The 23,672-nt window shown below is 51.9% G+C and overlaps 2 long non-coding RNA genes across 4 annotated transcripts in view; one reads left to right on the forward strand and one right to left on the reverse strand.

Moving 5' to 3' along the window:
* Positions 1–7,818, forward strand: part of LOC101945990 (uncharacterized) — a 332,752-nt gene extending 324,934 nt beyond the window's left edge. For both annotated transcript variants that reach the window (XR_010593504.1, XR_010593507.1), the window contains one exon: positions 5,427–7,818. This is a non-coding gene — a long non-coding RNA (uncharacterized LOC101945990). The remainder of the gene's footprint in view (positions 1–5,426) is intronic.
* LOC135976367 (uncharacterized) overlaps positions 1–23,672 on the reverse strand; it is an 82,783-nt gene that overhangs the window by 36,483 nt on the left and 22,628 nt on the right. The window lies entirely within an intron of this gene.

The raw sequence follows: 23,672 nt of genomic DNA on the forward strand, positions 1-23,672 counted from the left end.
AGGGCTGAAATGGAGTTTAAACAGTACCTGGACCTTGAATGAGGGCTAAAGTGACGTGTAAATGGAAGAGACCATGCATGAAGGAGCAGCAGGTGATCAGTAGCTAACGGCGCAACCCCACCAATATACATCCCTCTACTAGACTATATGGCTAATGTATTGCCGGGTGTGGTACCGCCTGTTGCCGCTGGAGGTCTCCAGGTGGGGTTGGAGTTGCTCCCGTCCCAGGGGGCTGCCGGTTTCAGACAGAGGAAGTGCAAAGCAGGGAATAGGATTTGTTTCAGTTCAGTCCCGTAGAGTACAGGCCTGTTTGCACATGTCCCTTGCCGGGGGTGCTGCTGCCTGTCACCCCCAGCTGCCACAGCTAGAGGCATGGGGGGGCATGCGGGGTCCCATGTGCCCTCCGATTTGCTGCTTGGCTTGTACTCAGCATGCTCAGTAACACCGCTGAAGCCGGCTGCCCACACTCTGCCCCCTGCAATCGGCAGGCACGTGTCGTCTGGCGTATTTCACCCTAGGAGAGGATCTTTGGTTTAATGGAGCTTTAACCTTCTGCACCAGAAACTCCAGCGAGTAGAGAACACTGCAGAGCCTCTCCCTAGCTGCACATCAATCCCATCCTCCTTTCTCGTCACTTGCTTCCCAGAGTAGCAGGTCAAGATCTGAGCCCTTATCTTGAAGGCACTCAGTGACCTGGGCCCTGGATGCCTAAACCAGCCCAGAGCTCTGGGACAGGGTCTGTGGCTGAAAGCTTTGTTCATCTCTCACAAGGGAACCTCCTGCCATCAGGGTAAAACCGTGCAGCAGACAGCGCTGTCTCAGGTGCCAGGCTGAGACTGTGGCATGAGCTCCTGCAGGAGCTATCCCAGCTCCCCCAGGACCATCACCAACCTCGCTGCCTTCTGTTCCAAGTGCACGGCCCACTCCTCCTACCTCCTTCTCCAACATAAACGCAGAGCCGCGCGGACATCGAGGCAATCCAAACAATGCTCCAGTCCTCACCATTCTTCCCCGGGGGAGAGGACGAGAGAGCGAGAATGAACCACACAGGCCATGTACTTGTCAGGGCGCTCAGATGGGGTAATGAAGGTGGGATACGAGCCCAAACAGAACAGAATAGAAATCACCAGAGAAACTCAACTCTCGTCCCACCACCTGGCACAACCCGTGCACCAGCCCTCTTTGTGCAGGAAATACAAGCCCCAGCATGTAAACTGCCTGATCCCATTATAGGGTGCGGAGAGAATCCTTATTTAAAGCCCCGGCAAACTCTGCTGAAACAAACAGCAACACAGTTGAAGGATGGTTTCGATTCTTGGATGGGCAGGCAGGCAAATAGGAGGGCATGAAATTGTCTCACGCGTCTGGGGAAAGGTGCGTTCGGATCCAAACCCAGCAAGAAAGGCACGCTAATGAAGAGCGGGCGGCTGCTGTAGGAGATGTGGTTGCAAAGTCCCCAGCATTTAGCAGGAGGTTTTTCTTTCCTGGCGGGCTTCTGCCTCGTCCAAGTTAATTTCAGAGTCAAACATTATTCAATGCTTTGGAAAAGGCTGTTTAACCCCCTCCTTGCTAGTCCCTCTGCCATCCACCCAGGCTGTCTTCATCTTAATTCACTGTCTTGTTAGGACATTACTTGGCATATTCAGAGTGCGGCAGCTGCATTATTTTACCTGGAAGAATCTGCTCCATTTAGCAAGCACAGCTGGAGCCAGCCTAGTTGATGCTTCATCATATAACGCAAATATACAAAAATATGTCCTCTGCACAGGATAATTATACAGAGAATGGAGATTGCTTCTTCGAGGGATAATTGTCTTGCAATCCTCCGCATGACACCACTTCGCATGTCCTTATTGTGGGGAAGCATTACTGAGAGCAGAAGCGCCATGAAGAAAGAGGTGTTACACAGCCAGTCTTACAATATCTTGGCCAGAGAGTTTGCTGCTTCATCACGGGTATCATAGAGACCCGAGGACATAAATTGGGGGGGGGGAAGAGAGAGAGACACTTCTATATAAATTCTTAATTAGATACGCAGTACTTCTTCTATTGCCTTGTCCAGCATGTCATCAGAACTTATCTCAGGAAAACAGACAAATTCTGAACTCAGACCCAGTCCTGTTACATGTGGTTTAAAGGACGCAGTGTATTTCTAGGCTCCGAGAGGTTTTGGGATCCCATATTCCACAAGGTGCGGCAGCCTGCACGTTCTGACCAAGAACTCACTTGTCAAGAAACTGAAAGTGCTAACCCTTTCCTGCCCTTCGTTAGCCCGAATCCGAGACACTCATCACCTACCTCAGCTCATTTGCATTTCATCTGTCTATAAAGGACCCCTCCCTGTGTGACGTAGGGTCTATAAGGGCCTGGCCTATAGTAGAAAAGTTGTGTCAGTTTAACTAAACTGGGTCTAAACTAATTTAGTTAAACCCCTAATGTAGACACACATTAACTGATTTAACTCTTACATCAGCTTCACTTAATTTGATAATTACCAATCCAACCTAAACTGACTTACAAAAGGGTTAAACCGGTTTAAACTGGGATTGGCACCACGGTTTAACTCATTTGATTTTAAATCGAATTAGTTAAACTGATGTGACTTATTATTTGTGTTACCATAGCACTTAGGAACCCTAGCCCAGGGCCAGAACCCCACTGTGCCAGGCCCTGTACATTTCTATTGCTATTAGGTGTATTATGGTAGCACCACCCCAGCCCAGGGCCACGACCCCATTGTGCCAGGTGCTGTACAAACACAAAACAAGAAGATGATCACTCCGCAGAGAACTGACAATGTCAGGAATACAGACAAGGCCTTACAGGTCTCTGTTGCTCCCTATAGTATCTGCAGGCGTGTCTACCTACAGAAGTCAGACTGCTTAACACACACGTGTAGTTAAAGCCGTACAGCCCTGTCAGCGAAGGCGCAGTCATCCCAATGCAAAAGGTGCTTTGTACCAGCGTCGCTACTCCTGTACAGGAAGGGGAATAAGCTGAAAAAATCGCTCACCTCTGCCAGTTATACAAAATCCGCGTGCCAACCAGCCCTGAGAGTAGCATCCATGTTACCTTCTGCTTCACCCCAAGGTCTGAATCCCGCAGCTGGTCGGTATTTTCAGTCCAACTGCAGGTATTCAGCACTTCTGAAAATCAGCCCAGAATGGCCAGGCTCTGTGCTTCTGGTGAGCAGCCACCTTGCAAAGGGGCTTGGAGTCTCAGAGGGGGTGTGATTTTGGTTTGGAATATGTTCCTCTGTGAGCTGGGGAATGCATGGACTTCTGGCTGCTGTGTGTCCACGTCCTGCATGTTGTAACTGGGGGCAAAGCAGCCTAGAGCCGAAGCAACTCCTGAGCGTGATGTGGGGACTGCGGGTTCAGTGGGGGGGGGAATACGCCAAGGTAACAACAAAGATACTGCACCCTACTCCTCGTTATTAATATGCCTGCAAGGCTCGGTGGGTACCAGTGTGCGTCCTTCTCAACCCGATTCCACAAAGCCATGCTGAGCAGAGGGGCTGCACCAGAAGAGAGGCCATCGCATTGCATTAGCCAGCCCGACTGCTCCCCAACACGCTGACCTGATGGGGACGAACAAGGCAGTCGACAGCAGCAACTTAAACTGCTTGATGAGGCAGGTACGTCATTCTCTGCTACATGACAGCGCCTGCCGTGGAGAAGCAAGAGCTTGCAACGGGCAGCCCTGCGGATCCTGTATTTCTGACAGCCTCGTGGATTGGCACGTGCAGCCCCCGGCCCAACGGGAGCCCTAATCTCCGCCGAGATCTCGAAGCACTGCCATATTATTAACAATAACCGGCCTGCGACGCTGCGTGAGCCAGTTCTGCTGCTTCTGCTCCCCCTGGTACGAGGCATTTCAGCTGCTGTCTCCTGGCCAGAAGACATCCAGCCTGTAATAATCCTCTCTGCGACAGACGCACCCTCACGAGTCTCGTTCGCAGGCCCATTTCGGCTAATTGCTCCTTGTGTTTCATCCCTGTCCCTCTGCCTGCCACCGGACTCTGGCTCCTGGCGGCGCGCGCTCTGCCTCTGCGTGGGATTGGGCTAGGTTCCTTGGCCGAAACTATCCCAATATTCCAGCTGGGATATCGTGGGCCAGGGCACGCTCCCTGTCCCGCAGGCCGGGCTCCCTCCAAAAAGGGCCACCACGGCGCAGCAGGGCAGGATCCTCGGCCCTGACAGGAAACCTCCCTGTTGCCTCCCAGATGGCAACGTGGGTGTTATCCGTGTTTTGTCAGACAATATTTGCCCCCAGGCTGAGAAGCTGTCACTGGATAACAAGCCTAAGGCAAAGCGGCCTGGCTCAGCCTCCCAATTGCCTGTCAACACGAGAGGCAGAGACTGTGCTGAGGTGACTCATCCGGCCCTGATTCAAACACACTCTTAGCCCGGATCTCCCCTCATTCCCCCCCAGGCCACAGGCTTGGATGGTGTCACTCCTGATTTAACCTGGTGGTAGTGAGAGGAGAATGAGTCTGCAAGGAGGCTCTGATCCTAGAGGATCTTGATCTTGGCTAGGGCCTCTCAGAGCTACCTATAACACCGATAATAATAATAAAATAACGGGAGAGGTTCATGGGGAATGCCTCCTCCAGGGGCTGTGGACCGTAAATACCTGCCTCTTATGCTGGACCGTAAATATGCAGCCTTGCCCAGTTATAGTAACTGGCCCTGTAACGCAAAGACGCGGGAGATCCCTACTCTGCTGCCCGCTCATGTCTCCTAGCATGATGCCGTCAGGGAGCACACACCAGGGACATGAACCATAACTAACACCACCATGACACCAGGGTGGGGATGGCCTAGAATGGTCACGCCCCATCTTCACTCACCACCACCACCACCAGTTTCCGTTCGGTTTCCATTTGGTCTGTCAGAGAGCTGGTGGGAAAATGAGTTTTGCTAAAAATTTCAGCACGTTGAGGTTGTTTTGAAGTCTTCACAACAAAAACAGACCTGTTATTCGCCATGTCAGAGCTTTAAATGAATTCTTTTAATCTAATTGTTTTGTTTCGTAAAAACCCAGATTAGGGGAAAAGAACAATTTTGATAACTTTTTATTAAAAACAAAATTCATAGAATTTTTGTGACCAATGAAACATTTTGATAATGTTGGCAGTGTTTTACATTAAAAGATAGGTTTTTTTAAAAAGGCTAATTTCCATAAAGAACAAAAAAACAACCCAGCTCAGTTCTGCGGTTTCCCAATTGAGGAATTTCACAACTTGGCCAGCAGAGGGCATGGAGTGGAATTTATCCCAGGTATGTCACTGCGTGAGGCCAAGCGGTCTTCATAACACATCACGTTGCCCAATGATAAACAGAAAAGAAACCCACGTTTTATGTAGTTTTAAAAATACCCAGCAGGGCATGATGCAAAATTAACACCATGTTCCTTTTTTTCAGGGAGTGTGGGAGCTCTGAAGGAAGGCGCGTCAGCAGGAAAAAAAATCAGACCACAGAGATGATAAAGAACAACAACAATATAACACTGTTATCATTGCAACACGCCTTCATTTTCACTCATGCATCTGCTCGCTCTGTGCAGGCCAACAGCTATTTGTGCATGCAAATCCAATAACCAACGAGCAATGTGGAAATGCAAAGCAAGCATCTGCCCATTCATGCCAGCAACAGCAAATGTGAACGTGTAAAAAGGGAGGCAAACATTGTTGGTGGAAAATACAGGGCTGGTGCTACCATTAAGGCAAACTAGGCGGTTGCTTAGGGTGCCAAGATTTGGGGGCGCCAAAAAGTGGTGCCCCAAATTTTTTTTACAGTGTTCCTACGCCCCCGCCCCGAGCGCGCGGTCGCCACTCCACTTCTCCCACCTCCCAGGCTTGCAGCGCCAATCAGCTGTTTGGCACCACAAGCCTAGGAGGGGAGGAGAATTAGAGCAGGGGCGGCGTGCTCAGGGTGGAGGCGGAGCAGAGGTGAGCTGGGGTGGGGAGCTGCCACAGGACTTGGGGGGGGCGCAAGGTGGAAGTTTTGCCTAGGGCGCGAAACTTCCTTGCACTGGCCCTGAGAAAATCCACGGTCTGGGTTTCCAAGGTTCTGGGCAACCACAGTTCGCACTGAAGTCAGTGGGATCTGTGGGTGCACAGGCCCCTGGCCCTGTAGTAAATTCTGGCCCACAGTGTCTCTAGGCAGTCATGGGAGAGCAAACATCCCACCTGGACTTCCACCCAAAAGCCAACAGGTTTTTTTCCCCCAGGTGTGAAGAAGCGGGATGGTTTTTGTGGTATCTCCACCCTCTGCCCTGCCTGGAAATTTCCTCCCCTGGAGGCTCCCCACCCAGGCTTTCTGACTCCAGAAGGTTCCTATAAGCACTGACATTTCCGGTGCAAACAAAGCCCCCCGTCCAGTTTGGAGGTTAGTACAACACTAGTCCAACCTCCCATCTGCAGCTGCTCCAAGCCAAACTGGATTTCTCCAGGACGGACTTAGGGCTAGTCTACACTTGAAATGCTACAGCCCCAGAGCGACAGCTTCAAAGTAGACACTCGCCAGTGACAGGAGGGGTTCCCCTGTCGGGTAGGTAAGCCACTTCCTTGAAAGGCAATAGCGCGGTCTACACCAGGGGCTAGGTCGGCTTACCTGCATCACTCAGGGGGTGGATTTCTCTCTCTCTCACACACACCCCCCCGAGCAACGCAGCTGGTTCGACTTAACCTTTGAGCATAGACCTGGCCTCAGAATACTGGACTTCCAAATCTTCCTTCTCCAAGCTGTCACCTCTTCCCATCTGCCGTACACTCACTATCCCACCAGGGGCGGTTCTATGTTTTTTGCCGCCCCAAGCACGGCAATCAGGCGGCCTTTGGCGGCGTGCCTGCTTGCGGTCCGCCAGTCCCGCGTCTTCGGCGTACCCGCCGCCGAATTGCTGCCGAGACCGCGGGACCGGCGGACCTCCTGCAGGCCGCCTGACTGCCGCCCTCACAACAACCGGCAGGCTGCCCCCCCGCGGCTTGCCGCCCCAGGCACGCACTTGCTGCTCTGGTGCCTGGAGCCGCCCCTGTATCCCGCCACCATGTCACAGATTTTTGTCCCCATTTCACAGATGGGGTGGCTGAGGAATGGGATGGGGAAGTGATCACACAGGGAGGCTGTGCATAGAAGAGCTGGGAACTGACACCAGGCCTGCTGAAAGCCGAACTTTGAGGCCATGCCTCCCTCTGCTACCCACTAACCCCTCAGTCTGAATTTGGGGTGAGGGATTAACAGGAACTGAACCCAAACTGGAAGCTATTGAGGGCAGGGATGGCACAAGCGGGCCCCCTCAGCGCTACCACATAAATAATACGATGAACAAGGAATTCGTTATCTATTACTGCAAAGTAGAGGCCCAATCTTTCCCAGCAGAGCAGTTTCACTCAGAGACACTCGTATTCCCCCAGCCAGCTGATCCCTAGCAAGCCAACAGACAAAGTGTGATGCTCCCAAGTAAATTATTTTTACTTTCACCTGAGTCTCACCTCTCTGAAATCAGACGTATTACTCCTAATCACAGCCAGCTCACCCTCTTGGTCCCAGTGGTAGCTCAGAGCTTGGTGGATTTTAAAGCTGTGTTTATTTTATTTATGGCAAATATTTTTTTCTTTAGCGCACTAAGATTCCCCTTTTCCTGAGGGCTTCGAGTTGAGTGCCTTGTTTACTTCTGCACAATCCAATGTCTAGTGCGTGGCGTGTCCGTTAGAAGCAGACAAATTCCTTTATTTCTGAGCATGCATGTACCAAGAGGTAATTGAGTACATTGTTTATTCAAGGTTATCTGCTCTCATAAAGCTTGGATAAAATCAGATAGACAATTATTACGCTTTTCTCCCTAAATTGCTTTCCAGCCATGTCTTGTAAGTCATTATGCACAATCCACAGAAGAATAACATCTTGCCAGGTCAAAGCAAAAAACATTGGTGAGGAAGGAAAGCGGATTAATCCAACTTAGAGATACTGAAGCTTGGAGCACTGCTTTCTCTCTCTGTAATGCGGGTGGATTGCTCTGCTTGGTCTCATGTGCAGCCTTCTCGCTATTAAATTTCTTACTATGTAGGATTTATAATTGCAGCAGCGCTGACAGGCCCCAGGTGAGATGGGAGCCCATTATGTTGGGTGCTGCACCAGAACAGTGAGAGAGAGAGAGCTCTTGCTTTATCTACATAGATTGAAGCTGCTTTGGGGCAAGGGTTATTAACCCCATTTTACAGATGGGGGAACTGAGACCCAAAGAGATGAAGTCGTTTGCTCGGGGTCCCACAAAGGGTCTGTGACAAGTGCAGAAACCGAGCTTGGATCTCCTGAGTCCCAGTCCAACCCTTCTCTCTCCCCCACGCTTCAGTCTAGAGAGGTGAGTACGGGCCTGCACCTCAGCAGACGTGGGTTTGATTCCTAGCTCTGCCGCAAACTCCCTGTGTGACCCATGGCGAGTCTGTTAGAAATCAATGGAAGTTAGGAGCTTAAATACCTTGGGGGATGCGGCCCCTAGTTTCTCTGTACCTCCGATGTAACACGAATGTCAGCCAGTCTCAATGTTACAGGAGCCTAAGTCCATTAATGGTGACATGGACCAGAGAAGTACCATGAACAGTTTAATCGAATCCCAGCCAGGACAGTGTCTGGCCCCTCTACCAGCAGTGGCTGTGGTAATTGCAGGAAGCTGTCAGCCATTCCATTCCAGGGCTTTGGAGCTGTGCTCCGGCTCCGCTCCAGCTCCAGGCAAAAACCTGCAGCTCCACTGCTCCGCACTCCAGCTCCGGGCTCCGCTCCAAAGCCCTGTTCCATTCGGACAAGGGCTCTCTTGGATGAAACAAACTACACACGTTCACAGGAGCCAAAACAAGAGAGGTTTCTGGAAATTGATTGTCAGTGATTAATCACCGCAATGCCACCTAACCAGCCCCAGAGCATGCCTTGCTCTTATACCACCAGGCAACAGCTGTTTTAATTTCATACGATAAAGAGCGAAGCGGAGGCGAATAACGAAGGGAGCAAAAACGCAGCTGTGTGGAAACAGGCCATTCTCAGGAATATGATCTAGAAACATGCTCTGAAATGTCTCTAAGATGGTATTTCCCAGGGCACAGGCTAGTCCCCTGGCTTGGCAGGCATGAAGGACAGACCTCCGGATTGTTGGTCAGGGTCTCAGCTTTCATTGGTGGTGGGGGGGGGGGGACACACAAAAAAACGCCAGTCTCTGGCTGTTTTGGTTGCAGAGAAAACCTTCAGAATGTGATGTGAGTGAGGGCAACACAAAGACACCTGCTGAGGTGTCCCTCACCAGAGGCTCTTAAGTAAAGCAAGCAGCCATTTGATAAGAGGGAAGGTCCTCTCATGGACTGGTAACTGGTTAAAAGATAGGAAACAAAGGATAGGAATAAATAGTTTTCAGAATGGAGAGAGGTAAATAGCAGGGTCCCCCACAGATCTGAACTGGGACCAATGCTGTTCAAGATATTCATAAATGATCTGGAAAAAGGGGTAAATGGTGAGGCGGCATAATTTGCAGATGATACAAAACTACTCAAGATAGTGAAGTCCAAAGCAGACTGTGAAGAGTTACAAATGGATCTCATAAAACTGGGTGACAAAATGGCAGATGAAATTCAATAATTGATTAATGCAAAGTAATGGAAAACATAATCCCAACTATACATATAAAATGATGGGGTCTAAAATAGCTGTTACCACACAAGAAAGATCTTGGAGTCATTGTAGATAGTTCTCTGAAAACATCCACTCAATGGCAGTCAAAAAAGCAAACAAAACATTGGGAGTCATTAGGAAAGGGATAGCTAAGAAGACAGAAAATATCATATTGCCTCTATATAAATCCATGGTACATCCACATCTTGAATACTGCATGCATATCTGGTTTCCCCATCTCAAAAAAGATATTGAAATTGGAAAAGGTACAGAAAAAAATGATTGGGGTATGGAACAACTTCCATGTGAGGAGAAATTAATAAGACTGGGAGTTTTCAGCTTGGAAAAGAGACATCTAAAGTGGGATATGATAGAGGTCTATAAAATCATGACTGGTGTGGAGAAAGTAAATCAGGAAGTGTTATTTACTCCTCCTCATAACACAAGAACTAGGGTCACCAAATGAAATTAATAGGCAGCAGGTTTAAAACAAACAAAAGGCAGTATTTTTTCACACAATGCAGTCAGTCTGCGGACTCTTTGCCAGAGGATGTTGCGAAAGCCAAGACTATAACAGGGTTCAAAAAAGAACTAGATACGTTCATGGAGTTTAGGTCCCTCAGAGTATATCAGAAAGTAGAGGAAGGACCCTCCTATGAAGATCTACAGAAAAAAAATGTTGCTACTTCACAATAACAAATATAAATCTCACAAATAATACCTGTAATACACCACCTGCAGTCCCCACTGCTGTCCCAGCCCTGGGCGTCCTCACCCCAGTTCTGCTGATATCCCTTATGTCCCACCCACGGCGCTCCCTGTTACTCCAGCCCTGAGCCTAGAGAGAACTACCTGCTGTGTGCTTACGCTGCAATGGGCACGAGTGGCGATGTCAGACTTATTTTCACTTGTTGTCATAACAAAAATTAGGCTTTGAATTAAGGCCTTTGTTAGCTTGTGATCCAGGCACTAGCCCTGATGCCCCCTCCTGTCTCTGCATCAATTCTAAGAACTTGTCCAGTCCAAATACGTTGTTTCTTGGAGTTCAGTGGCGACAAGCCAGATCCTACTCCTTTGCAGCGAATGGACAGACTGTAACGCGGCAGGCTCTGTCCCCATACTCTGCTTCCAAAGACTTGGCTAAACTCCGCTATGCTCGGTTCCTCACAAGGTGTCGGGGGACAGGGAAAAGTCCGTTTGGTTTGATTATACTTTGTGTAATGGAGGAAGTGCCATTCTAATCCCCCTCCCACCTCCGCCGGCTCCCACTGCCGTTCTGGCCTGTTGTTTATTCAGCACTCTAAAATTGGCCTAAACGTCGGTAGTGAAGTGACTGAAGTGCATTGCCGGCCCAGAGTCCCTGCTGTTTTAATGTCCCCGGCTAACTGCAATAACCCGTATTACACACTCTTTTTATGCATCTCTTCGATTCCATTAAAACCGATCACGCTAAAGTCTCACAAAGTTCATATCCCGGAACGATAAAAGGAAATAGGATTTTTGGAGCCTGCTGTTTGCAGCTCAGCGAGGCCCAGAAATCCTGGAATTCAGAGGATTCATTTTTCACTACAGAAGTCTTCGGGATAACTGGATCTCACAGGCCCCCATCCTGTTCAAAGACAGGCCTTGTAAATATACCATGCAGGATCATAGCCGTCTGCCCACAGAGCTCGCTAGTTACCAGCTGGAAAATATTTTGATTTAAAATTGTTTGTGAAGAAGGGCAGTAAGTCCTTCTCTCAGATTCTGCTTTTGGCAGGAACGGTCTGCATAGGTTACTGAGGGCTTTTCTCCCCCCTCCCCCACCAAGCTATTGTTCCAGGCTCTCTGCAAATTCAGGCAGGTGTCTCTGTGTTGCTTTCACTCACATTACCTCTGTCTTCTGGTTTAGGGATAGGGAACGAGCAGCACAGAATGTGCCACAGTCGATCCAAGCAACCAGGGTCCTAATGGCCCTTTTCACCTCACACTATCTAATGGCCCAGGTATTGTTATTATTTCCATTTCTTTAGTGCCTAGAGGCCGCAACTGAGATCAGGGCCCCGTGGTGCTGGATGGACACAGAGTGCGAGACAGTCCTTGCCCCAAAGCTCACTATCTAGACAATGCAGACAAAGGAGGGGCAGTTCTCCCCAAGTTCCAGGCACAGGAAGACTAAGGGGATGTCTGCATTACAACAGGGGGGTGTGATTGCACCACCTATAGGCCTGCCCAAGCGAGTGGTGATCGATCTAGAGACAAGCCCGCTGAAGTACCAGCGGCAGCAAAGTCGTGGTAGCACAGACGGCTGCACAGGCTGGCCCTGCCTGCCCAGGACTCTGGGTATATACAGACTTCAGCAGCTGCTGCCACCGTCTGCCTCCTTCCTTCCATGATGCAGACAGGGACCTTGCTGCTTAGAGGACTCACCAGTCCACGGCAGCCTGCACCCTTTCCCAGGCCAGCAGAGAACAGGGCCTGGAGACATACCAGGCTACGGGATGCCAAGGATGAGTAATCGCCAATCACCTGTAACCACAGCAACCCGCCACCGCTGTCCAAAGCACCCCAGCTGGCCGGGATAATGCTTGAACCGAGGGCCGAGCCTGGCATGGCAAGTAGATAATTGCATCCCAATAGCAAGCACAAGCAGGGATAATTAGTGCTGGCTGTTGGGCAGCTAGACAAGATGCCACGGCACGTACGAGAGATGGCAGCACATTAGTGACAGCTCCGGCTCCTGCCTCCCACAGGCCATCAGAGCAGCCTCTGGCCGGCTCAGCAGGGAGCAGGTCATTACCGCCTGACTGCTCCAAGGCAGAGGGCAACTGGAAGTCTAAGGAGAGAGAGCTAGGCCCTATGTAACACTTAATGACATGAATGGTGCCGAGGCCTCGTGCTGTGTCTGTGCCCAGGGGCGCTTCTCGCCCACAGAGAAATGATGGTGAATGTTTAAGTCTCTCGTCTCTCTCGACAGTTCATTCCGGGAGAGTCACGCAGCGTCACCGCTGAGCGTGGCTAATTGGTATTGGTTCCAGATGGCCACCTCAGAAAGCTCTTGGGTCTCCCTGCGGGGCTGGGTTGCCTGGGCACTGAATGCTTATTCTGACATTAATGCTTCCCCAAGCCTGATTGGTGCCATCGTAAACTTCCACACAGCCCACTCTAAGCACCTCCAGTTCCTTAGCACTTCACGGCCTAGTTTTCACGGCTGGGCGGGGCTTCACCCTCCATTTAATTGGGGCTGCGTGCTGCAGTTCTGAGGTTTTATCATGCAAGGGCAGCTTTTCTCCGAGGCAATGATTTCACTGTGGGATGCAACCTCCCAAAACCTGCAGCAAAAGCGCCCTGCCCTGTGCTTCACAGTTCTCACAGCTCGTCACAGCCGTCAGGTGTAGGCGGCACCTTGTATTGTGAAAGATCCCAAAGTGCTTTGCAAACTGTGGCACCGCTTCCATCCTATCAGGGCCAGCCACTGCTCAACCCCGACCAGACCGAGACCCCACTCCCTCCCACCCAAACCTAGCTGCTCCTTAGCCGATGCTCCAGTTACACACGTGCACGACGCCGGAATTACTGCTGGCACAGGCCCTGTGCTGGCTCTCTGCTCGGGCCAGGGGTGAACTTCCCTCTGGGCACAGCGTAATCACTCTGAATGCCACTCCCTGTCTGCTTAGCAGCCCACACCACAGCATGGCAGGTCAGGACAGGACAGGGAGTGGAGATGAATCCTGTGTCCAGCTGAAACTGCAGAGGAGGGGTTTGGGGAGGGAGAATTTAATTCCCTGGGTTGGAATTTGGTCCAGACAGCAATGATTGCCTTAGGCCGGCGCTAAGCAAGCGACACATTGCACTGTGAGCAGCATACAGTATTTTGGCAGCAGCAGACCGAGCATTGTGCCTGCGTGTAATTGGCGCCCTGGAACTGCTGCCTGGCACCCTATGCTGCTGTCTAGCTCCTGGAAGGGCTGCACGATGCCTTGCTGGAAAGGGGGAGGCTGGGTAACGCTCCATTGGTTTGACATCCAGAGTGCTGGACAGGAGCGTCCAGTTCAGCAGCTGCTCCCGCCCCTGCTGCGGCCCGCTGCTGTCCTGGGTTTCCAGCCCAGATGGAGGAGACGCCTCCCAGTCACACCAGTGCACAGGGGAGGCGAAAGGCTGGACCTGCATCAGCGGCCGAAGGCACAATCCCAAATGTCGCTGGCTGGGCTCTGCCAAGCAGCCAGCCAACACGATCCAACGGAGAGTGCAATCACGGACACGCAGGCGAAGCCCAACCCAGGGCTGGCGGAGCAGCAGCCAACAGGCTGCATCTTCCTTGCAAATGTAATTCCAGCTCTTTAATGATGTTATTGTTTATGGAATGAAGGAATGTTGGCACTGGGGCAGGACACCGGGGCAGTGCCGGCTTCCCACATCCAGCTTGGACAATGCGCCTCCCCCACATACAGCTCTATCGATGGCCCTCAATCCCATCCCACAGTTCCCACTGCTGCTCCAGCCCTGGCCTCCCCACCAGACACACCGCTCTGCTGCGGCCCTGGATTCTGACCCAGAGCCCCTCTGCTATTCCAGCCCAGGGCACTGCGAATAATCATGACACTTTCTACTCCTCAGTCTCCAGCATGTGACTCTCACACATGAATTAATTCTCCAGCAGCCCTGGGAGGCAGGAGGTCTTATTTTCCCCTTTACAATGGGAACCCGAGACCCAGAGAGGGGGGGAAAAAAAGACTTGCCAAGGTGACAAAATTGCAAATAAAACCTGGGAGTCCTACTCCCGGTCCACTGCTCTGACCACTGCACCGCGCCCCCTCCCTCAGTCTTCAGTGTCTGTGCATGCGGGTGCGTACGTATCTGTGTGCATGAATGCATGAAAGCAAGCTTGTATAATGGAGCATGCACAATATTGTGTGTGTGTGTGTGTGTGTGTGTGTGTCGGGGGGGAGAGGGAGGGAAGATATCACCTCAGAGGCTTGTTCCTTTTTCATATCCATCCCAGCTCTTCCTCAGCCTAAGGTCACACACAACTGGCTGAGACAATCCCTGAAGAGCTTGCCAGCGCTTGAAGAGGAGAGGAGTTTTGCTCTTTTAAATCAATACCCATTTCTCTCCTTTCAGCTGCAGGCGTGAGTCCGGGCACTTCTGTGCTTCAGGAGATCAGTAAGGAGGGGGCGGGGGAAATCACTCCTCATCAATCCATCTGTGCCAGGGTTGCCGAGGAAAATGAAATCTTCTCCTGACCCAGTTCTGAGCCCCGACCCGGTGATCTCTCAGGGCAGAGCAGCCAGCGGGTCCAACTGCCAATCTTGTTAGGGGTGAAGTTCACCCCAAGCCGGTGCAACAGCAGGGGATTCTAAAAGCCCCATCTTACCCTGGCGCAGCATGTCTTACAGCACTGCCAGTTTTCAGCTTTATTTCAAGTCTCTCCATCATTAAATCCCCAGCTCCCGGGCTCAGCTGACAGCACTGGAATCCTTGCTTTCATTTCACTCATTTCTGGCCCTTGTAGAGGCAGAGTAAAGCCTGAAAAGGTGATCCCTGGTGGCTCCAATACCAGGAAGCAAATTAACAAGACACAGAGCCGATTGCTTTCAAATAGTTCATGCTTTTTTACGACAAGTGAATGCTTTGGGGGGCCTGGTTCGGGATTTCTGGATGCGTGGGACGGGAGGCACTGCTGTGAAATTCTCCCAGGGGCAGAGTAGCCAGATCGAGTCCCGTGCACCAATTAAGTCCCAGTTATATCCTGTTTTGAGGATGCCACTTAATTCGCACAAATGCCCCACTTCAGCCCAGGCATTGGACCGGCCGCCCTGCACGTCAGCAGAGCTTGACCCTGCATCATGCAGGTCAATGGTGAGACTCAGACTCCTTTCTGGGCCCTGGATACTGGAGTTTTCCCGTCAACGTCGAAGTCTGCAGGGCCATCCCGATGCCCTTGGCCAACACACTGCAGGGGGGGGATCTGAAGTGGCTGTAGCTACCTCGCAGTGTAGACATGTCTTTAGCATAACTCAGAATCAGCCCCTTAGAGCTTGACCGCGAGACTGGAAGCTGCCCAGCCTCCGGCTGCCTGTTGCCAGGCGTCCCCGTATTCACAGACCCAGACTGTCTTTCCTGCTATTGCATTCGCTCCCCTCTCCTCTGTGTTTTACTCCTCAACCCACTCTCGCATACCCTTCAATGCTAGGAAGCCGATCTCTGGAACGAGGGATATTTGCACCCGCCTCCTTAGAGGCTCGTGGGTTTCGCTGGGTGCCCCTAAATGGCCGTGGCCGGGTCGGTGGCCTCTCTTATCCCCGTTCACCCCGCAGAGCAAGAGCACCCCTCCCACGGAGCCCAAGGTGCTCTGCGGTGCCGCTGCCACACAGCTTGGAGATGGGCTGTACGGCTGTACGGCTCCCTGTCTGCAGGCTGCAATGTACAAATGAATCCTGATGAGGCACAATCATCTCGACAGACCTCGATGAGTGATCCTATCCTACTCCAAGACATGTCAACAAAAATAAATTGGCTTCTTAGCCTGGGAGATAATAGAGCCGGGCTCCCAGCCATGTGGACTCACTTGCAGGCAGTGTTTGGCATAGCCAGATGGTGCACAGGCACGAGCGGGGATGCCGTCCGTCGGCCGGAACAGAAACCAAAACTCCAGAACCGATTTCTGTTCTTTGACATTAACAAAGGACGGGTCACTGATCCCATTTCGCAGCACCCCCTGCCTGTACAGGGCCTCTGTGCGGAGTCCCCTCATCCTGGACCCGCCGGGTCAGAGAGAGGATGGAGATATGAACGTCTAAGCAAGCAAAGGTGTAGGGCCCATGTTTTGCACGGTCTCTCTGCCCTGCACGATGATTGCTTTGTACAACCAGGCTCCGGCAGGTTGTTAATGTCTAACAGCTTTAATCCTAAAAAGTACAGAGACCCCGTTGGCTGAATGCAAGGGGCTAACCTCAGCCGACAGCTCTCACAAAAGAACTGAGCAATCAGAAATCAATTTGGAGGCAGCATGTCTGCAGCCGGAGGTGATCAGGAAAGCCAGTCCTGCCACCCCTCACTTTATCCTTCCAATTCACTAGCATCAGTGGCAGTAAATACCCCCGACATCTTTCACCTTGGATTCTGAAAGCTCCTAGAGCAAAATCCTCACCTGCTTTAAATGCCAAAGAGTTGCAAGTGCTTTCCCAAAGCAGCTCCCTCCCCAGGTCACGGACCAATTTCCCAAGGAGTTATTCCTACAGGAAGAGATTCCTATGCACTGGGCTTTGGCTGCTCTTGGCATGCATCTTTCACACCGCAATGCCCTTTAAGGCCAGGGTTCCCAAAGAACTTGGCACCTACAAAGGGGACGAGATGCTCAGAAAAGTGCAGCGTGTTGGGTGCACACGGGGCCCAGAGCACTTTGATCCAGTGTTCCCAAGCTTAATTTCTTTCCTGCTGCTGCTTTCAGACCCCTTCCATCCATGCTGGGCCTTTCCAAGATGAAGAGGTGCACTATCAAAGCAGAGCACGGGGACAAGGACCCATCAAGTGAATGGCTGTCATGCAACCACAGATACATCAGGAACTGTTTTCTCAACCCCCCAGTTTTCAGATGATCACTAGGAATCCCTGCGCATTAGAGAAACGTGAGGTGGCAGTGTCCTATCCACTCACCCAGCCGGTCCCCTACCAATGAAAGACTGTGACTTGCAGTTGATTTCCTAGCGCTTTGCCTTTCCAAGCTTGAAGAATCTGCTGTGAGCTCAGCTGTTCGCAGGGCCACGTCACTGAGGGGGAATGGGGCCATCCTGCCCAGATGGCACAAAGAGACATTTGAAATCCTTGCGTGCCTAAAAATCACCAGCTGACGGCACCTCTCTCTCGGAGCGTCTCTGTGATGCTGCGAGCAGCCTGTCTTCACTGCGAGCTTTGCCTCTCACGTCCAGTTTGAACTTTGCTGACTTCTTGTAGTGTCTGGGCCTGGGATTTTCAGAGGAACCTGCAGAAGTGAGGTGTCCAGCTCCTTTAGGGAAATCCTAGGCCTGGCCTGCTACAATAGAGCCCTTTGCACAGAGGCGCGCGTCACCCAGAGAAGGGGGAAATGGGGCCAAAGCCCACAATTATCCCAATATCTAAGAACAAGCAAATCCCAAAGTGCAGAGAGCAAAGTTGTGTCAGCAGCTCCCATTCTCCTCCCTTCATGCTGCTGACCTGCTTCATCGACACGCCTCCCACCCCAGATCCTCACGGGCACCTCACCGCGCGCAGCAACGCTTGGAATACATTTCAGAGAATTACTGACGGGACGCGAGACAGGGAGACAGCTGCTGCTGCACTGAGGCGCTCTCCAGAAAAAGTGAACTGTGAGGATTCCTGCAGCAGAGCCGGGGGAATTCATTAAATTCATTACCCAGGGCAGTTTACTATGCACAGTAAATCAAGGGGTGTCTCTGTACAGTCATCACGGAGCTCACTCCTGGATCGTAAGCCTGGCCCTGGAAGAGTCAGCCTGGCTCAGGCTTGTGATGTAAGTCCCCCCTCTAGTGGGGGATGTTCAGTGTTCAGTACCCTCCGTTGTTCTGAAAATCTGACCCCTAGAGGAGAACAGCCTACTACTGCTGCCACTTAGTGGGAGTATCCTTTATCTTAATGGGCAGAGAGAGGTAAGTCTGTGGCTAGGTGCAGACGGCCCATGGGTTCACACCCATGCTACAGGGCATCACGAGGTTGTTGCTACCCTGAGCTACGGTGACCAGATGTCCGGATTTTATAGGGACACTTCCGTTATTTGGGGCTTAATGTTATATAGGCACCTATTACCCCCCACCCCCATCTCGATTGTTCAGACTTGCTGTCCGGTCCCCTACCCTGAGCACACGTCGGAAGTCAGCTCAGCAAGAGGAGGGATGACAGAGCAGCCCTGCTGCAGCAAAGACGAAGCATTTCCATTCTCAGCCACTCGGAACTCCAGGCTCTCGCGCTCCAAAGGTTAAACCAGGAGGTGCCGAATTGCTCTCCGAAGAGGAGGTTTATTTTTTAAAGATGTGCCTGTCATTCCTTCCCAGCTCCCTGCTGGTGGTACCTGCCTTCCCCCCTTCTCCCCCCCGACTCCAACTGTGTAAACAGGCGTCTTGGAGACAGCTGAGCTGTCAGGCAGGCGGGGAACGGCGCCGTGTCATGCACAAAATAGGAATAAAATTACCAAGTGATGTGCAGGCTTCTCCTCCCTCCGTCTGTGCTACCGCTCCCTCCCTTCTCCTGTCTCCCCCAGTCATCACAGCCTGTCAGCTCCTGCCCAGGGACTCCCAGCAGCACGGGGGCTTGGGTTCTGGTCCCCAATTAAGAGGCCAAATCCAACTCCACCTGATGGATGCAAGGAGCAGATGCCTGAGGTGCTGCCATGCAGCGAGGCAGGTGACGACTATGGTCACCCATTCAGCACCCTGCACTCTGGCTTGGTAAGGAGGGGACTGGGAGATGGGACAGGAGCACTGGGGGAAGCAGAGTTGCATGGTTGTGGCAGACACCCAGTCGAGGAGCTGGATTTGACGTCTCTCCGGCACCAAGCATTGCTGACCGGCTGCTGTTAATTCACCTGCAAACACCGTTTGCAAACGGATCAAATTTCAGAACTCAGGTTCCACTGAGCTTTAGAGCCAGCTCTCAACTGCAGCTCTCTTAACGCCACTCCCCTCCTGGAAAGCACACAGGGTCCTGCAGCAGTTATGGGATTAAATATCCAGGTGTGGCTGGACAGGGCATACTCTTTCTCTCAGTCTCCTGTAACATGGGATTTCCCTACATCCTCCCTGAACTCCCCCACCCCAGTGGTCAACTAGCAGGGGGGCTGGAACAGTTTGTACAGTTGGGGGGGGGGGGTCTGAGAGCCACTGAACCAAACTGTAAGCCCGGTCGATGATGGAAACCACTTCAAGCCAGCGGGTGTGGCAGCCCCCTCTGCACCTATGTCAGCTAGTTACGCAGTGTTGCCGGTTTAGTCATTTTCCCACCCTCTCCCCTGTAAATTCAAACACCTCTTCTAATTTCAATTCCCAGGAAAACTCTGCATAGGAGGGCGGGTTCTGGGAGCGCATGGTGGCTCCCATAGGCATGGATTGCCGTGCAGGTGTTTGCGGGAGATCCAGCTCCAGGTTTATCTGCACTCTTTTAACCAGGTACCTACATCTCTGGCGCTGTGCGCACGTTTCACAGCCCATCACACTCCCACCCCTCCTCTGTTACACCTGCAATGGGCATTAGGGATGGCAGAGACCTTGACAGATCTCTGTGGCTGCATTAACTCAGCCCAGCCCAAGTGATAACCTGCCACACAGGCGGGGACTAATGGGAGGGGCTGTCATGCTACTATTTGGAAATCGCCCCATCTATTCACTTCATCTAATCCACATTCGGCCACTACAACCAGGGCCGGCTCCAGGGTTTTGGCCGCCCCAAGCAGCCAAAACAAAAAAACAAAAACAAAAAAGCCGTGATCACGATCTGCGGCGGCAATTTGGCGGGAGGTCCTTCACTCCGAGGCGGAGTGAGGGACCGTCCGCCAAATTGCCGCCAAGTACCTGGACGTGCCGCTCCTCTCTGGAGCGGCCGCCCCAAGCACCTGCTTGACAAGCTGGTGCCTGGAGCCGGCCCTGACTACAACCCTCCCTCTGCCGTGATAAGCGCTTGTGCTGCACGGAGCAACGTGGCCACTGCAATTAGTGTCCTTGAGTTCAGGGCAGATGCAGCACCTTCCACACGTACTCAGGCATGCACGTTTCAGGATTCTCCATGGCCCCGTCGCTTACAGCAGCAAGTGGCTGGAGTAGCATGCTACCAGATCACCATGGTAGCATTTTGAGCCAGCGTCAACAATTGCAAAGAGATGCAGGATAACAGAGAAATAGACCCTGGAAGTCTTTAAGGGTACTTTTTGTGTGTATGTTGAGAAAACCCCATAACATGGAGTCGTGAATGACACCGTCAGATCAGGAACTGGATGGTGCAAAGTCACCTTCTCCCCCTGCCCCTGGCCTGTGCCTCCCAAGTGAGACAGCACAGAACCCAACCCCATGTATCCTGGCTGGGGGGAAAACAATAAATCCTGACACCCCAAAGAACTATTACTTGCCTCTCCTTTGTAGTCAATGCAAACAGAGCCTGTGCCTTCAACGTTCTTATTATCTGCACTGTGAATTTTCCCCTCTGCACAGAGCTGGGCTGCAAGATACATAGGATAAAATCATGAGAGGTTGCAACATTCCTGACTCTCATGATATGTGAGGCTTCTCTTCAAGGCGCAGCTCCAAGACTTATGTGATTTACCAGAGAATCTCAGCTATGGGAAGAAAAACTTAATGTGACTCCTAAAGTCTCAAAAGCTATTAGGAGAAATAAAAAGAACTCCACCTTTATTATTGTTAAAACCTCACGATTTGGGGGGGCCTGCACCAGGGTTTTCAGTGTCTGAGGTTGGTGACAGTGGAACAGCTTGTTGATCGAAGTTCTTACAGCAAATTATAGCTAACACAGAATCATAGAATCGTAGGACTGGAAGGGACCTCGAGAGGTCATCTCGTCCAGTCCCCTGCACTCATGGCACTAAGTATGATCTAGACCACCCCTGAACGATGTTTGTCTAACCCGCTCTTAAAAATCTCCAGCGATCTCCAGCGTGCCAGGGGTGGGATGCTGGGGTGTTGATGGGTTTCGCTGTGACCATTCTAATGAGGTATTTTTTTAAAATAAGAAGCAGATCCTAGATTAGAAGCTGCCCAGCTAAACCATGAGGTGAGGCCCTGCTTTCTACAGGCCGTGGAACAACAAAGTATTTAGTATCCGTCGGCTTTATTTGTACAGCTTCCAAGAAAAAAAAAACACCCAACCCTCAGCTACCCGCCGGGAGCATCGTTACGCAATAATTTACTTTAATTAAGTCAAAGTTATTTTATCAATATCATTAAAACGTGCGCTCAGCAGATTAGTGCCTCACATTAGCTTAGTGCGTTTGTGCAGGCCGCCCAGCTTGTGTAGAGATCATGGCTTTAGTCTGGATTCTTCAAGAGCTTTCAGGGCCCGCTCTGAACGAATGTCATAAACATTGGCCATTGCATTCTACTCCACAAATAAATCTGCAGGTGTTAATTGGGAACTTGCTCTCCAACTCCCCTTAACTTGATGCTAAGACAAGGCGTTAAAACACCCAGGATGATGCAGAACTATTTGTTTGAAATGGACAAGTCTACTTCAGCTTTGCACTGAGCTCAGGGGCCATATTTGAATAAAGGAAGGGAGAATCGTGGGGTCTAGCGGTTAGAACAGGGGGGCTGGGAGCCAGGACTCCTGGGTTCTAGCCCCAGCTCTGGCAGGGGAGTGGGGGTCTAGTGGGTTAGAATAGGGTGGGAATCAGGACGCCTGGGTTCTGATCCTATTGCAAGCTCTGCCATGTAATTCAACCCTAATGCACTAACCTGCCCCATGGGTGCTCTGGCTAGTCCCCCCTCACAAACCCAGCCCATGAGACATTGCTCCAGTGCCCATCAGGCACTGATGGGGCAAGTGACTCAGCTAGGGTCAGGGTCAGATCTGAGATTAGAACCCAGGAGTCCTGGCTCCTGGTCCCCTGATAAGAAATACTTCCCCCTTCAGGCATGAATAATTCCTTTCATGCGCACAGATTCCCTTTGTTCCTACAGCAGGGACTGAAATTCTGGCTTCTCCTCACTCATCCCCGCTTCCGTCAGGGACCCGCGCTGGCTTTTGATCGGTTTACTTTTATGCTGGCCTGGGCTCTCGTCTCAGCTTCCTAATCACGGTTTATGTTGCAAGGTGGCGGAGAGGAGCAAAGGCCCAGCCTGGCTCAGTACTGAAATGCTTAACAAATGGAGGTGGGGGGAGATATTCAGGGATCCCTTCACAGTATGTGGCTGATCAGAGACAAACCAAAGAGGAGCTGGTTTGCTTTGTGTGGAGACAAACCCCAGGGCGAATCCATTTGATGCCTTCAGCAGCAGCTGCACGTGTCTCTCTCATCAATACTCACGCTGCAGAGATGCACAGCACAGCACCAGCTGGGTCTTGTGGGGAGGGGGCTTTCGGGGTGGATGTGGGGCGCTCAACCCCTCTTATTTCTGCCCGGTTTGAGGGCGGATGTGCCTCAAGGGAACAGAGCATCCCTGTGACTTGCTCTGGGTGTTTGTGCAAGCTGGAAAGGGTCCCCGCACTGACTCTGCCCTAAAGGCTCCATCGCAGAGCAAAAGCCTTGACAGACAAGACCATTTAACGGTGATTTTGCTACAGTTCTGGGAGGGGAGGGGGGTCTAGTGGTTAGAGCAGGGGTGAGGGGCTGGGAACCAGGACACCTGGGTTCTATCCCTGGTTCTGGGAGGGTAGTGGGGGCTAGTGGTTTGAGCAGGTAGGGGAGCTAGGACTCCTGGGTTCTGTCCCTGGGAGGGGAGTGGGGTCTAGTGGTTAGAGCGAGGGGCGCACTGGGAACCAGGACTCCTGGGTTCTCTCCCCTGCTGCAGGAGGGGAGTGGGGTCTAGTGGTTAGAGCGAGGGGCGCACTGGGAACCAGGACTCCTGGGTTCTCTCCCCTGCTGCAGGAGGGAAGTGGGGGCTAGTGGTTAGAGCGAGGGGGGCACTGGGAACCAGGACTCCTGGGTTCTCTCCCCTGCTGCAGGAGGGGAGCGGGGCTTTGTTCCGGATTTGGGCGGTCTCGTTTACATTTAGCAGCAGTCCCAGATTCCTGCTATCCGGGGCAAGGGGGTGGCTGGAAGTAGAAAAGCTGCAGCAGGCCAGGCAATGAAAAGGCCTGAGATGAGACAGAGCCGGTGGGAGGCTCTCAAAGAGTCTCCGTATTTCTCTGTCTGGGGACAGGGGCTGGGGGTATGTCTGGGACATTCTGATACCTGCTAACTATTCACATGCATTGCTGGGTCCCAGGCCATGCTAGCTCCTGGCCCCTCCTCCCCCACATCTGCCTTGCACGGCCGGCGGCCTGCCCCCCCCTACTCCCCCGCCGGCACTGCCAGCCCTTCTGGGCCCTGCTGTTGGA

The sequence above is a fragment of the Chrysemys picta genome, chromosome 17 (genome assembly GCF_011386835.1).
Source record: "Chrysemys picta bellii isolate R12L10 chromosome 17, ASM1138683v2, whole genome shotgun sequence".
NCBI lineage: Eukaryota > Metazoa > Chordata > Testudines > Emydidae > Chrysemys > Chrysemys picta.